The sequence below is a fragment of the Vombatus ursinus genome, unplaced genomic scaffold, assembly GCF_900497805.2.
Source record: "Vombatus ursinus unplaced genomic scaffold, bare-nosed wombat genome assembly UNPS02014801.1, whole genome shotgun sequence".
Taxonomy (NCBI): domain Eukaryota; kingdom Metazoa; phylum Chordata; class Mammalia; order Diprotodontia; family Vombatidae; genus Vombatus; species Vombatus ursinus.
This window is the reverse complement of record NW_020954579.1, coordinates 28366354-28383376: the sequence shown is the minus strand read 5'-3', so window position 1 is coordinate 28383376 and position 17023 is coordinate 28366354. Positions and strand designations below refer to the sequence as shown.

Genomic DNA, 17023 nt, shown 5'->3' with positions numbered 1-17023 from the left:
TAGCTGTCCATTTCCCTTTTCCCTTTCCCTCCAAATCTAATTAATTACCAAGTCTGGTTGATTCTGTCATCACACCATCATCTTTTGTTTTTGACTTTGCATCCTTAGCACCTAGCACTGCTGAATTGAATTGAAATGAATTTCAACAGGAAGAAATGCAAAAGGGACTGCATTCAGTGTAACCAAGGGAGAGAAATATTAGCAACTGGGAGGGATTAGAGAAGTTCTTTAATATATAATTATAATTATAATCATAACATTTATGGTGAATTAAGGAACAAAAATTAAATAGTCATACCTTGAGATCAAGGAAACCAACAGACTTGTTAAAAAGCCTAATGGGTTTAATGATACTCCAAAGAATGACTTTTAACAAATAACTGACAGGGTTTGAAAGTAAATTGATTTTGAATGGCAGATGTGAGGCCTTGGCTGGACTTTCATCCAGAGAGGATTCATGCACTGGTTGATTTAGGCAGTCAGAGGCAAGGAAAGTTACTGTGGGCCGAGAGAGCTGCTGCCCCCAAAATTCACAACTTAGAGAAAAACTTCAGGCTTCTTAAATAAGGAAAGGAACCAAGGCACTATAAAAGTGATAAGACTCCAACCCTCTCAAGATCTGCCAACCTCTGGTTTGAACCAGTCAAAGTTTCCATCCCAGGTAGAAGGGAAATTCACCCTGAGAAAAAGAAAACAATAGTTCGGACTTCCCTGGAAATATTTGAGAAAAGTATCTCAAACAGACCGGTGCTACCAGCTTCTAAAGCTCTCAGAGGAAAGAAACAAACATTTGTGAAGAACCTACTATGTGCCAGGCACAGAGCTAAGTGCTTTACAAATTTCATCTCCTTTGGTCCTCACAGCAATCCTGGGAGTGAGTATTATCCTTATCTCTGTTTTACAGATGAGGAAACTGAGGCACAGAGTGGTTAAATGACTTGCACAGGGTCACACAGCTAGGAAGTATCTTAGATCAAATTTTAATTCAGGTCTTCCTGCCTCCAGGAAGGTCTAATGCTCTATCCATTGTACCTGCTTCTGCTACTGCTGCCTCTGCCCCAGAACTACCTGGAACTTCCTTAAGTATCTTTAAACCAGTAACCTCCAGGTGATCTAATTAAATCCTGAATTTCCTCAAATACCAACATTCTAAGTAAATAACAAATGATTTCCCCATTGGATTCTATTTTCAGTTTTGGTTTGCCATAGACAAAGAACTTCCTGTGAAATCTCAGTGTTTCTTTTTTTTAAATGTGTTTCAGGGTGCTTCAACAACAAACACTTATTAAGTACCCATTGTGCCAGATACTGAGCTAAATCCTGTGGCAAAGCAGTCTTAGCCCTCAAGAAGTTTTTGGGGGGGAGAGAGGTGTGGAGAGACACACGTACACAAATCAATATAAGGAAAATTGAATGGGAGTGTGCCAACAATTGCAAAAATCAGGAGAGACTTCATAGAGGAGACAAAAAAAAAAAAGAGACCCTCTCAAGGTGTTTTCATTCTACTAACATTATGAAAACTTGATTCATTTGTCCAATCAGAAGACACACTTCTGTGAGAACCCTAGTTTCTTGCTAGTTTCTCCCTCTGCACTCATCCTATGTACTTCATTTTACTGCCAATGAATGCTTGAGGGTAGGATCTTTTCCTTCCTTCCCTCCTTCTGATGGGGGGTGGGATTCTCATTGGAGTCCAAAGCCCCTGAATCAAGTCTCTAGTGCTTGCCTGAGGCGCTCAGTCCATCCCAGTATAATCCTTTTAACTGCCCTTTCATTGTGGCCCTCATAGTCTGCACCTGACCCCACCCCAGGCTATTTCCCCACTCCTTAATTCCATCTAGCCCCATTCTCTGTTATCTCCTAGTCACCCCAAGTTCTTGGCCACTCTTTTATCACATCCAGGTCTTTCCACGGTCTTTTTCACTATAAAAAGGGGTCAGTCTTGTCTACCAATTGCTCAGATTCCTTAAGAGTCTGGTTGGCTTGTTATTAGCATCACAAATAGCTCAGATTCTTAAAACCTGGCCAATAATGCAGACTCACTAGGAATCTTTCCCACCCCAACTGGTGTTTTAATAAACCTTGTCTCTGACTGAAAGAAGGTTTGAGTCCAGAACCTGCACCTTTTTCCCTTGAATTTTGGGGTTCCCAGCACCCTTTGACTGCAACACTTCCTTTCTTCTTTCTTTTTTTCTTTCTCAGACACAATACTGGCACACAGCAGGCACTTAATAAATGCTTGTTGATTAATTGATCTCGCGTGTTGTTCTCTAGCTATTGCATGTTCTAAGCAACGTACTCAAATACCAGCCTTCACAGCAAAAAAAAAAAGGAACCATTTCCTAATCTTTTTTTTTTTTTAAGTTTCGTTTAATGGCTGACACTGGTATGTTCTAGGAAGTCACTCCTATAAAGTGTTTTTGGTATGTTTCAATTCAATTTGTCACTTTTCACCTACCACACTGGGTTGTTGTGAGGAAAATGCTTAGCAAAACTTTAAATCTCTGTTTTTCTCATCATCCTTATTCTTCTGTATACTGATGCCTAGGCATAGACTGAGACTTGAGAAATGGGAAAAGGAGTTTTGAGTGGATTGTTGGAATTTTTATCTTGCCAAGTGGCCAGTTGTGACTAGTTGTCCTCCCCCCAGACTTTTACCCCGTCCTCCAGCAAGCCCTTACAAAGAAGATCTGAAGCATTCCTCTCCCTCTCCATGCCCTAAGAATGGCATTCGCCCGGGTCTTGTATAAGGCAGATGTCAGCCCCTTCACAAGTCTCCATTGCATCACCATCAGCTCCCTCCATTCTCACAATAGCAACACTCCTTATCCTAATTTGCCTTCTTACCATCCTTCAAGAGGAAGAACCATGACTTGTTCTCGTTTCCACTGGACAAATCGTGAAAGAGGAACAAAAAAAGTAGCACCTTCGGTAATTGAGTCCACCAGCGTTTTCTCCACTCAAGCTATCATTCTCTCTCTGGCTTCTCTCTCTTCGGCTCCGCTCCTCCTCGTCCTATTCCACTCCACCCCCCAATCACACGCCATCCCAGACCACCTTTTCTAAGGACCTAAACCTTCTTTACATGGGATTTTCCCCCTTTTGTCATTTAATTGGTATAGCACAGCCAGCTCAGACAGCCCCAAATCTAAGACTTGCCCAGGGTTACTCAGCCAGTTGGTTTCAGAAGCAGGGACTAGACCTCGCTCATCCTGATTTCCGAAGCTAATTTTCTGTCAGTCAAGCCCCACTGTCTCTAACACAGATGTCACGTAATTGTTAAAATAATAATGCCCAGTGAAAGAGAAAAATAATCCAGTGCAAGCAGAGGAATGCACGTCAAGAAGCCGGATAGCTACGGAAATATTTTCTTAAATGTCCAGTGCTGAACGCCACTTTAAAGAAGGAGCGTCCACACTACCTCTGGCATTTAGGAGAGTGTAGTTTAGTAAATTACTACACCTGTCACTCATAGCATGTTTTCTTTCTTCCGAGAAAACATTGCAACACATAGACAACAGTGCTATCCCGCTCCCCACTTCTGTCCCAGAGAAATCCCTTTCCTAACAAGAGGTGCCACAGAAAGAAGAGTGATCGAGGAGCGTCTAGTACTTTGGGCAGCTGCGGCACCCACTGGGTGTAGAAATAAGGGTCCAACAGACTTACCTGGGCATGAGAAAAACAAAAACAAAACTCTGAAGTCTGGCTTCCTTAAGTGGGTGGCTCTGGCGAGTAATGTCTGTTTTCCACAGGAAGAAGTGTTCTTTAGGTTTTCCCGCAAGAAATGGGAAGATAAGACCCATTCACCTCTCTTCCTACCACTCCAGAGAAAAGTTCCCCTGCCCCAGCTTCAGCTGCCCGTCCCCCCTACTGCTTCCCGCAGCTCCTCCACCCCCAGCCCGCCTCCAGCTGTAGGCGAGCCGAGGAATAGAGGAACAATTAAGTGGAGGGAGGGAGGAGCTAAGAGTCCAAGGGGTAGTTAAGCATAGAGGTGGAGTTGCGCTCACTTTGTCATCTAGCAAGAGTTCAAAGGCAGATATTTTTCTAAGTAGCGTGACATCTAGGAAATACAGGGAATTCTTGTAAGTGCTGATGATTATGAAGTGTTATATGACATATTTCATTAGGTTAGTTAGTTTTTTTCTTCTGTTTCTTAATGATGCAGTTTGGTTTCTTACAACCCAGACCTTTTGGGTCTCTCCCCCAAAGAATACTCCCATGTCCCAAAGAAAAAGTTTAGCAAAACTAATCCACTCACCAATTATGTCGGACAGAATTGGGCCCTATAACCTCTTCTCTACAGATGGGAAGCTTTCATCAACTGCCCTTTGGAACCAAGATTTGTTAAGCTGAGTTCAATAACCTTCTACTGTTGTTTTCATTTACATTAGTGTAATCGTTGTATATCTATTTGCCTTGGTTGTTCCTGTCTGGAATAATGACATAGGCTCCTAAGGAAGGTCTGAGGAAAGAAAGATTTGAGGGCCAACAAGAATTGATGATGTTGGACTAACAAAGGGCAGCTTGTGGTTTGATTAGACAAATGGGGTCCAAGAGCAGATAAAATAGCTAGGGGACCCTTTGAGTTTTTTCCTCTTTTCAGTCAAGTATCTCAGAAGTCCTAGTATGATGAGATTTGTGTCAGGTCTTGACAAAACTGATTCCAGTCAATTGCACAGATGTTTTCAGATCTTGTGTTCCTCTGTAGAAAGCTATATCCAGTTGATGAAACACAGAAAGACAGGGAGGTGTTGAAATTTAGGTAGTAAAGGGGAAAAAAATTGTAGAAACAGAGTTGGTTGTTGTCCTTCTGTTCTCAAAGAGAGCCAAAATAACATCACTATGTTGGAATCAAGGTAAAGTGTGTCTGACTATGGCTGATCAGACAAATACTAACTTGAAAGTCTCTACCACAGATCCAGCACAAATAATCCACATGAACCATTTGGAATGGAGATGTCTCTAAATTTGTGCATCTCACATTTCTTTTGAGCTACTACAATTCTGCTTCACTCATAGAGCACAGTGCTTTCTTTGATGCAGGCATGCCATGCTGGATGCCCTATGCTATGTCTCTCATTGAACCCAAAGTTCTTCAGAGAGACCTTGAGAGTGTCCTTGTATTGCTTGTTCTGGCCTCTGTGTGAGCACTTGCCTTGTGTGATTTCTCTGTCTTTTAGGCAAACATACATGTGGCTTTCAAACAATGTGGCCAATCCATTGGAATTGGGTTCTTTGCAGTAGAATTTCAATGCTTGGCAGTTTAGCTTGAGAAAGGACCTCAGTATCTGGTACCTTATCTTGCCAGGTGATCATCAGAATCTTCCTAATACAAATGGGATTGATTCAGTTTTCTGGCCTGGTGGTAGTATTTTGTCTAGGTTTCACAAGCATACAACAATGAAGTCACCATAAAGACTCTGTAGACCTTCAGTTTGGTAGGCAGTCTAGTATCTCTTCTCTTTCACACTTTTCTTTGGGAGCCTCCCAAGCACTGAGTTAGCTCTGGCAATGCCAAGGGAAGTGAACTTATCCACAGTTTTCAAAACTTCTCCATTTGCTGTAACTGATGGTTCCACATATGGATGGTGTGGTGCTGGCTGGTGGAGCACCTGTGTTTCCTTATTGTTAATTGTTAGACCAAAATTAGCACAAGCAGCAGAGAATTGATCCATACTTTGCTGCATCTCAGCCTCAGATGATGTATTGAGTACACAATCAAGAAATAGAGCCACTGAATGGATAAAGGGAGTTAGGAAGATTTTTAAAATCCTGCCTCTGATGCATACGAGCAGGGGAGACCAAGTCACTTATCCAATGAAAAAACTTTCTAAGAACATAATTTACAGGGAGTTGCTAAGCTGTTAGCCTCATGGTAGGGCCCCGAACCACCTTGTCTCTGATAATGCAGCCTACCACTGATGTATAACTTCCCATAGTTACCTTTTTTCCCCCTAGTTTTCTTGTGCTATGGTCTGTAATGAATATATTAATTATTTCTACCTTTTTACATTTGTTTATAATATTTCTGTGCCCTAGTACATGGTAAATTTTTCTAAAAGTTCTGTATGGTGCTGAGAAATATGTATATTCTTTTGCTATCCCATTTAGAAGATGACCTAAGTCTTTTGACTTTAGTTCCTCCAGAAATTTCTTCAGTTCCATATTTTCCCTTTTGCCAATCTTTCTGTTACTTTTTCAACATTGAGAGAGGGATATTGAAGTCTCCTGTCACTATTGTGTTATTCTTTATGTCCTCTTGAAACTCAGATAGTATTTCCTTTATGAATTTGGATGCTAAGGCACTTAGGTCATATACGTTTATTACTGATATTGCTTTGTTGTTTATGATTCCTTTCAGCATAATATAGTTCCTTTGTTTATCCATTTTTATTTTAAAAATGTTTTTGTTTTGTTATATATGGCATGATATCAACTCCTAGATTTTTGGATTTTTCCTATCACCTCAGTTTTTGGTTTTTTTTTTTGTATGTCTGTGGTTTAAATGTGTTTCTTGTAAGCAACAGATTGTAGGGTTTCATTTTCTTATCCAATCTATCACTCTTTTTCATTTTATTGGATTGTTTAATCCATTCACTTTTAAAGTTATAAAAGTATAGAAAAGGGAAATGATAAATGTTAGAGAGGATACAGGAAAATTGGGACACTAATGTACTGTTGGTAGAATTGTAAACTGAACCAACCATTCTGGAGAAGAATTTAAAACTATGCCCAAAGGGCAACCAAATTGTGCATACCCCTTTAATCCAGCAATACCACTACTAGATCTGGATCCCAAAGAGATCATTAAATAGGGGAAAGGACCTAAATGCACAAAAATATTTATAGCAGCTCTTTTTGTGGTGGCAAAAAATTGGAAATTGAGGGGATGCCCAGCAATTGGGGAATGGTTGAACAATGATATATGTGATATATGAATGTAGTAGAATATTATTGTGCAGCAAGAAATGATGAGCAGGATGGTTTCAGAAAAACCTGGAAAGGTTTACATGAATTAATGCAAAGTGAATTGAGTAGAACCAGGGGAACATTGTATATAATAACAGTAACATTGTGTGATGAACAACTATGAATAACTTAGCTCATATTAACAATACAATGATCTAAGACAGGAATGAAAAACCTTTTCGTATTGGAAGGCCTCATTAATATTCAGCTGTAATCAAATAAAGCTGCATTCAAGAAACTTCAATTAGATATACTTAAAATGTATATTATTTTATAAAAATCTAGCTACTATGTACTTAATAATTTCAAAAAATGAAAACTATTTGTTGATTATAAAGTTAACTAACCTTTTAATGACTTTGTTGTGTCTGCTTTTTGTTGGAAAGAATTTGAATATTTGGTTGCAGCATGGAGGTCTGCAGTTTCAGTTGATCCTCTGGATGGATATCAATGATTTGTGGCCTTAAGGGCCTCTTGATTTGGGTTAGGTAGGAGAATGTAGACTCACAGCAGTAAGTGGTTGAAAAGCAAGAAAGCATTTTTTCAGTCATGTTGCCAAAGACACGGGTATTCTACTACATTTTTCCATATTTCAATTGGATCTTTCATAGCATCAAACAATGACTTTAAAATGTCATCTACTGAAAGTTCAGTCAATTCCATCTGTAGTTCTTTAGGTGTCTTGGTGATATCAACTAGGTAAGGCTGAAATGCTGATTAGAGTGGGATGTCATGATTCTCCAAGTCAATGAACATTTCATTGTATTCTCCAATTAATAGGTCTATAATAGCTGTATATTCTTCAAATGATTTGAATATATCATCCTGCTCATTAATGACTTTTGCTAACTGGGAAAATGTTCATCCAAAATTTCCTTTTGAAGAAGTGTTTTGAAAAAAGATAGCTTTTTTTGAAATGCTTGGATTTTTTTTTTTGCCACATATCATGTCTAGACTTAGTTTTACCTTGCAGAGAAATATTCAAATCATTTTGGTTTGACATGATATCACACAGAAATGCAGCATTCCTATAGAAATCTTCTTTCAATAATTCACATTGCTGATTCTGTGCTTCATAAAATTTAACTATCTGTTCTTGCAGAGATAAGATTTTAGCTAACACCTGTGCCCGTGATAGCCAATGCATTTCAGAATGATACAGCAAACCCACACCGAATACTTCATCATTCAACTTTAGCATGTTATGAAACTGACGATGCCATGTTGCATTTGCATGGGTATAGTTAACAACACTTATAACTTGTTGTAAAGTGTCACTTAAAATAGTAGTTTTAGCACAGAAATTTTCATGATGCAGGACACAATGAAAAGAAATGAGAGCATCTGCATCTGTTAATACTTTTTTTTAATCTGTGCAACAAACTCTTCATGTTTTCCTGCCATGGAAGGTGAACCATCTGTAATACACTCACTAAATTTACCAAATTCAGTCCAATTTCATGACATTTATCTTGAAAGTTGGTGAAGAAATCGATTCCCCACGTTCGGTTCGCAAGAGTGCCCAAAGTGAGTAATTCTTTGTAGCAAAGAAAATCTTCTGTTATGACCCAAATGGAGTCTAAAATCTGCACTAAGTCTGTAGTATCAGTTGATTCATCCAAAACAATTAAATAATACATATTTTCCTGTTGAAATATTGCATAAGGTTGTTCTGTTACATTGAAGGCTAATTCATGCTGCTGATCAGTTATGGTTCTCTTTGAAAGAGGCAGTTGTCCGTACTTTGAAAGGTTATTGGGTCTAAGCATCCTACAACTTCAACAATGCATTCTTTCACAATTTCTACATCACTTTTTTCCGGAGTATGTAAGCTACTTTATAAGTCGCTTCAGTGGCATTATTTCCAGGTGTTATTGCTTCCTGAAAGAATTGTCTTTGCTTTTGCTTTTCATCTTTTAATTTCTGCAATACAACTCTGTCTCCTTATGTATATTTAGAAAGAGGTCTCTTACTGGCTTCTCCATTGTTGTTCCATTGGTGTTGCTGTCCTTGTCTGCTGCATTTAATCACTTTTCCTGCATTTCTGTTGTTTCACATGTTCAAGAAGCAAATAATCTCTTCAGTTCTAGTTTTTTTTTCCAAAAATGTTTCAAACTCTTCTTTATTATTAAACAATTATCTTTTGACCTGTGTAGTTGAGCTCAGATTTGCAAGGATAGATAACCCTGGTCTGCATCTTGAGCTCCATTGCTCTTTAGAGTATGTTAAATTATTTTCTCTTCTTTTTTTCTAGTGGGTGTGGAATAGTCTTGTATTATTTGAATGCCCTTTCCTTTGTACCTGAAAGTCTTTCTCCTGATGGCTTGAAGAACTTGTTTCTGAGCTGAGTTGGTATTTATTTAACCCTTATGTATCTTGGAGTTTACAGCCTTGTTTTTGTGTTTTTTTTTTTTTCTGAAGGTGATCTGTGAAGTCTTTCTATTAGAATTTCATTTTTTCTATTCACAGGTTCTGGGCAGTTCTCTTTTATTATCTCCTGCATTATAGTGTTAAAAGTTTTTGTCCTGAAATGTTCTTCTGGGACACCTATGATTTTAGATTGTCTCTATACAACCTGTCTTTTAGCTCAGTATCTTTTGTTTGCACTGTGAGCATATTTCCTTTTAATGTTCTTTTCTGCTTCTTTTAATCTTGATTTTCCTTCATGTTTATGTATTTGAATTCCTAATCTATTGTTCTTTATCTAATGCTATTGCATATTCAAGTTTTTCTATTCTGCTCATTTTTTTGCTGGGCAGGCCATAGATTCTGCTCTCATGATTCTTATTTCTCTTTTAAACTACTTAGGGTTCCATGTTCTCTTCAAATTCCACAGGGTCCTTTCTCAACAAGTGTTGGATTATTTTCCTTTATTTCTTAGTATTTTTTTAAACTTTTATTTTTAAAATTTTCAGTTTCAAATTCTCTTCCTTCCTCCCATCCCATTGAGAAGTTCAAATAGATATGAACACTCAAGAAGTGAGCAATAAGTAAAAGAAGGGGGGGGTGGATACTGACGCTATCAAAGATTCCAGGAAGAAGAAATATTAAAGACCTTGAATATAAATTGATAAATCAGTAGGAAAACCAACAACAATAGAAGGAAATACAGCCTCCATATCTAGCAAACATATTCAGACATTTGTGAATAAATACCACAAGATATCTAGTTGATAAGTGTCAAAGGGTATTAACATTCAGTTTTTAGAAGAATAAATCAAAGCTACAAAAATAGTCATATGAAAAAAAAGTCCCTATCCATTGAGGTAAGTAATATGATAATTCTTATTTTATGTAAATTGATATTATGCAAATTTGACTTTACATAAAGAATTGTGAAAGAAATCCATATTCCAAAAAAAGGAAAACCACCTGTGTTAATTTTTCTGTACAGTACTGTGCTTTCTCTTCACTCCTGCCACTTGCCTAGGTACTCTGTTCCCCCCTACTCCAACAAAAAAAAAATCTCCAAGTGAAAGCAGAGCAGATAAGGGACTGGTATAGAGGAGAGTCAGTCACTGTTCACATTGCTGCCAAATTAGCCTGAAACCTCCTGTGTCAAGAGAGGAGACCTTTGTCTACTTTGCCAACCATCCATGTGTCCAGCTGCAAGGATCTGCCTTCAGTCCATCAGTGCTCAGATAGCCATGTATGTCCCTGGCTCCATATGTTTCCTGTCCTCTCCTGTCTGTGTCCACGTCCAGTCCCTACATATTTGCCCCCCAGGTTAGCCCTTCCCTGCCTTCCTTCTCCAAGGACAGGTGGTGCCCTTCCTCCCTTCCCCATTTTCAGGGACAAATTCACATTACATAAAAATCACTTTATGTAGAGTTCTGTGGAATGATCCACTTACATAAAGCAAGAACTGTCTGTATACAAATGAAGTCATGCAAAACATGTTTTCATATTAGCAATGCTACAAAAAAAGGAAGAAAAATAATAAAGACGAAAAAATAAGCTTCAATCTTCACTCAGAGTCCATCAATTCTCTCTCTGGAGGTGGATAGCATTCTTAATCATGTGTTATTTGAAATTGTTGTGGATCATTGTATCAATCAGAGTAGCTAAGTCTTTCATAGTCCATTATTGTTACAATATTGCTGTTACTATGTACAATGTTCTGGTTTGTATCAGTTCATATAAGTCTTCGCTGGTTTTTCTGAAATTATCCACCTCATCAACTCTTTTCTTTTCTTTAAATTTTTTTAAATTTATTTTTAGTTTTCAACATTCACTTCCATTATATTTTGAGTTCCAAATTTTCTCCCCATCTCTCCCCTCCACCCACCCCAAGATGACTTGCAATCTGATATAGGTTCTACATATACATTCATATCGAACCTATTTTTACATTAGTCATGTTGTAAAGAAGAATTACAACCAGTGGCAGAAACCATGAGAAAGAAAAAACAAATAAAAAAAGAAAAAAGAGAGAGCGAGCAAATAATATGCTTCAGTCTGCATTTAGATTCAATAGTTCTTTTTCTGGATGTGGACAGTATTTTCCATCATGAGTCCTTTGGAGTTGTCTTGAATTCTTGCATTGCTGAGAAGGGCTAAGTCTACCAAAGTTAGTCATTGAACATTGTGGCTATCATACAGCACAATATAGTCCTTTACATTTATATGCCACAACTTGTTCAGCTATTCCCCAATTGATGGTCAACCTCTCAATTTCCAATTCTTTGCCACTACAAAAAGAGCTGCTTTATGGCAATATTTATATATTTTTGCACAGATGGGTCCTTTTCCTTTTTCTTTGATCTCTTTGGGATTACAGACCTATTAGCGGTATTGCTGGGGCAAAGGGTATGCACAGGTTTTTTTTAGCCCTTTTGGTATAGTCCCAAATTGTTCTCCATAACAACTGGACCAGTTCAAACTCTACCCACAGCGCATTACTGTCACGATTTTTCCACATCCTCTCCAGTGTTCGTTATATTCCTTTTCTCTCATTGCTTCCATTTCTTCTTCCTCTATTTGTTAGAAAGTGATGGGACCTGTTATCAAGTTTGTTTGTTTTATGTTAAGCTTCAAGCCAGCTTTTACACTCTCCTCTTTCATCCTCACTAAGAGGCTTCTTAATTCCTCTTCACTTTCTGCCATCAGAATGGTATCATCTGCATAGCTGAGATTGTTGATATTTCTCCCAGCAACCTTAATTTTGGCTTTTGATTCATCCAGCCTATCATTTCACATGATGTACACTGCATATAAGTTAAATAAATAAGGTGACAATATACAGCCTTGTTGTACTCCTTTTCTAATCCTAAACCAATCGTTTGTTCTATGTTCGGTTCTAACCGTTGCTTCTTGGCCCACATACATGTTCCTCAGGAGACAAGTAAGATGATCTGGTACTCCTATCTCTTTGAGGACTTGCCACATTCTATTGTGATCCACATAGTCAATGTAGTATAGTTAATGAAGCAGAATTAGATGGGTTTTTTTTTTCTGGAACTCCCTTGCTTTCTCCATGATCTAGTGAATGTTGGAAATTTGGTCTCTAGTTCCTCTGCCTCTTTGAAAAGCAGCCTTTTCTTGATTCACACATTGCTGAAGCTTGGCTTGCAGAATCTTAAGCATTCTTGCTGGTGAGTGAATAATTTAAAATAAGTCATTTAATTTTGAAGAGCCTTGGGTTCCTTATCTGTAAAATGGGACCAAAACCTACCTCACAGAATTGTTGTGAGGATTAAATGAGAAAATTACTAATTAAAAACATTTTCTTATTGACTGTTATTTCCTGTTAAAATGTCTGGTTTGGGATAAATAGTCTTAGTTCCTGGTTTGTTTGTTTTTTTTTTTTTTCTAGTTCAAGGATAGGAACTTGGCAAAGTGAAAAGTAAACCCTCGCAGAGCACTAAATTGGACCCCTGACACATAAACAAGGAAACAGAGAAAGATATTTTGTGCCTTATTCCTTATTCAGAAAACCTGAGTTTTAGTCCCAATTCTGCCACTAACTATAGGTGAGATTTCTTTTTCTCTTTCTTTTTCTTTTTCTTTTCTTTTCTTTTCTTTTCTTTTCTTTTCTTTTCTTTTTTGGTGAGGCAATCAGGGTTAAGTGACTTGCCCAGGGTCACACAGCTAGCTAGTAAGTGTCAAGTATAGCTGTGAGATTTCAAGCTAATCACATCACCTCTCCGGATCTCAGTTTCCTGGAATATAAAATGAAAATATTAAATAAAATGGTTTCTAAAGATCCTTCCCAACTCTGAGGTTCTATGATTTTATATTTTGGTGATTTCATCTGGATATGCTAGAATGAATTTATAGGCAAAAATCCCCTAGGTTCAATCTCTCTATTGTTCTTCTATCAGAAATGCTCTTTTACGAAATTCATTATGAGTTTTCCTTCCTCTAGAAGGAAATTTTATTCTAACTCATGCCTTATCCATTGCCTCTTAGGATGTTAGTTTTTGTGAAAATGAATCTATTATCTCTTACACTGTTGTTCATGTGAACAAACCCCTAAATCTGAAATAGTTTTAGAAAGAAATTTATTGGGTTGTTTGGGAGGGCAGCTAGGTGACCCAGTGGATAGAGTACCAAGCCTGGAGTCAGGAAGACTCATTTTCATGAGTTCAAATCCAGCCTCAGACACTTACTAGCTGTGTGACCCTGGGCAAGTCATTTAACCCTGTTTGCCTTAGTTTCCTCATCCATAAAATGATCTGGAGAAGGAAATGGCAAACCACTCCAGTATCTTTGCCAAGGAAATCCCAGATGAGGTCATGGAGGGCCACAGAGTCAGGTACAACCAAAAAATGACTAAACAACAAGTTGGTAGAGAGAGAGTGAAAGCCAGAAAGAATGGGTGGTCTCCCTCTCTCTATCAAACAACTTAACAAATTTCTTTCTCAAATTATTTCTGATTTTGGAATTTGTTCTTATGAATGACAATTCTGATGGCTCTAAAGATTTCTGACCACCACAGTAAGCTTTTTGGGTTAGATGATTTTCTAGCCACATAAAGCTAGATTCAAAAAATATAAATAAATGATAAATAATAACCCATACCACTAAAGGACCATAGCTACATAGGGAGCCCTAGCCAGGACTATGGCTCTGTGTGTCCTTGGACTAGTTCTGTTCAAAATGAGGTGGTTGGATTAACATTTAGTAAGTTCTCTCTTAGTTCCAACATTCCGTGGTCCTAAAACCTATTATTTATTCCACATGAGTTATTCAAGAGCTGTAAGTTAGAGAAATATCTTGAAGCCAGCGTTTGGCCCTGAAATGGGAAGGTCAGAAGCTGTGCCACACCCTGACCTCCTCCCTGCCTCTTGCCCAATGGGCTAATGATGGATTCCTAATAAAGGTGCCCCCAGCTCCAATATTCTAACTTTCAGATATGCCTCATTGAACAGCAGCCACGTCCTGAGTATACCACACAATCTGGTTTTAACCACACCACAGACACCCAGACCCAATATCCCAAATATGCCTTAGTGGAACAGCAGGCTTGTCCATGTGATGGAATCCTAGCCACTGCCCCCAGACTCAATTCTCATATTTCCCACAGAAACAGCAGGTGGGTCTATGCACTCAACCACAACTACATCCATCTAATCTCAGACAGGATCACGATACTCAGTCAATCAGAAAGCAGCAGCACCAACATGCTCAAGCAGGATGTGAACCCCAAAACAATAGGAGGGACTTTCCCTAAGTAGGCACCTGAGCAGTAATAGCAAAAACTATCCTTTAGGAGAACTTATGACATAGAGAGGCTTATTATAATATCGTCTTCATACATACATTCCCCCCACCAGTGGATTTTTATGTATGCATGTGTTGCATGCACAGTTCCACTGAGGTTGGGACTGCTCCCCATTACCTCATCCCTTAACAAATCTCTCCTATATTTTAATATTCATATATTCTGTAATGATGTAATTGCATCTTCACCCTATAAAAATTTATTTTACTTTCATTGAATTGCCAGTTCTTAGAACTCAGCCCGCTGGAGAGCATAATTCTCAATAAATGCATTTGCTGGAATTGGAGATGGTCTGAGTCTGTGAATTCATTCAAGATGACCCCCACAATACACCATGAAACTGCAACACTAAGGTAGGAAGTCACCTTGTCCAGAATCAATGAGAAAACCAGAAAAGTCTGGACAAGAGCAGGAGATGATGGAAATAGGAGTGTCCAAAAGGATAATATGATGCCTCGATCTATAGCAGATTCTTCAATATTAGAGGTTCTCAAGGGTTGGGGGAACCTCTTGTTGGAGATCTTTAAACAGGGATTTCAATTTTTCTATGAGTTGGATTAGAGGACTTCTGAGGTCTCTTAACACTGAGACTCAGGCACTCCACAGGCTTTAGGGAAAATGACAGGGGCCCTGGTTCTCTTCTCTTCATTCTCTTAGGTAATAATAGCTAGAATTTACTTAGTGCTTTAAGTTTTGCAAAGCCCTTTACTAACATTTATCTTCACAACAACCTGGGAGGTAGGTACTATTATTAATTCCATTTTACAGTTCAGGAAAGTGAGGGAGCCAGAAGTTAAAAGACTTGCCTAAGGTCACACAACTAGTTAGTGTCTGAGGTCAGATTTGAACTGAACCCTCTTGACTCCATTCTATAGATAGCATTCTATAGATAGCACAACCTAGGGATGTGACGTTTTTGATTTATGCCCTGGAGTACTGGCCTATAGATAAAAGTACAAACAAAAGGTTACCCGGAAAAAGCAATGCTCAATGGAAAGAATTAGGTATAAACTCACGTTCTCACATGATCCAATGACCAATGAAAAACTCCAGAAAGTTAGGGGTGGCACATTTATAGGAGATCAGCTGAGTCCTGTAGCAAAGATGATGGACAAAAGACTTCACAGTTTATAGCTTGAATCCCACAGGATCACAAATCACTGAACGGAAGCCAAAAAATCTGGGAGATGAGCTAATGGTCTGATTGTTTGGATGGAAAGGCAAAAGATTGTCACTTGGGTATTCGTTGGGTCAGTCAGGGACAGAGTCAGATATGAATGAGTAATGAAAATCAGGTACTGGGTGCACAAACACTAAACCAGGCATTGTAGGGAAGAAAAAAGAAATAGGAGCTCCAGTGCTTTGGAAGAATTTCAACCAATGCAGTCAGTCAATGAGTCAATTAGCATTTATTAAGTACCTACTATTCTTGGCACTGTGCTAAGCACTGAGGATACAAAGAAAGGCAAAAAGACAGTTCTTTAGGAGATCACGATCTAATGTATGAGACAATGAGCAAACAAATACATGCAAACAAGCTACATACGGGATAACTGGGAAATAATTAACAGAGGGAAGATGCTAGAATTGAGGATTGGGAAAGGATTCCTGTAAAAGGCGGGATTTTAGTTGGGACTTGAAGGAAGCCAGGAAATCCAAGAGGAAAAGATGAGGAAGGAAAGCATTCCAGGAAAGGGAGATAGCCAGAGAAAGTGCCTGGAGCTGAGAGATGGAGTGTCTTGTTCTTGGAGCAGCCATGAGGCCTGGATCAAAGAGTATGTGGAGGGATATAAAGTGTAAGAAAATTGGCAAGGTGGGGGAAGGGGAGATAGGTTACGAAGACCTTTCAATGCCAAACGGAGTATTTTGTATTTGACCCTGTAAGCAACAGGAAGCCATTAGAGTTTATTGAGTATAGAGATGACACAGTGGCACTTGCATGTTAGGAAAATCACTTTGGTGACTGCATGGAGAACTGAGAAGTCTTATTAAAATACTTAGAACCAGAAAGGACTGCTCCTCCCTACCACCCTAAATACAGTGGGAGCCCATGCTGATTGTCTAACAGAGGTGACGGGACACAGATGAAATTATTAGAAAAACAATCATTCCTTAAAAAATAAATACATGTATGCTTCTGGGAACATAAAGTTGAGGAGTAAGCGCTCAGGAGATTAGCTGATTGTGGAAAATATAGAATAGAATATAACTGAAAGAGACCACTTTTATAAATGAAAAAACTAACAACCAGAGAGAGGAAGTGATTTGCTTTCGGTAACAGGAGGGGGTTAGTAGCAGAAGTGAGACTAGTATCTGAGCTTCGTGACT

At 38.5% G+C, this 17023-nt stretch overlaps 1 protein-coding gene across 1 annotated transcript in view; it reads right to left on the bottom strand.

Annotated features, from left to right (window-relative positions):
• The window catches only part of LOC114051117, a 31156-nt gene extending 27273 nt beyond the window's left edge, over positions 1–3883 (bottom strand). The window contains exon 1 of the mRNA XM_027873290.1: positions 3667–3883. The gene's annotated coding sequence lies outside the window, so the exon portion shown is untranslated. The remainder of the gene's footprint in view (positions 1–3666) is intronic.
• Between the last annotated feature and the right edge of the window lie 13140 nt (positions 3884–17023).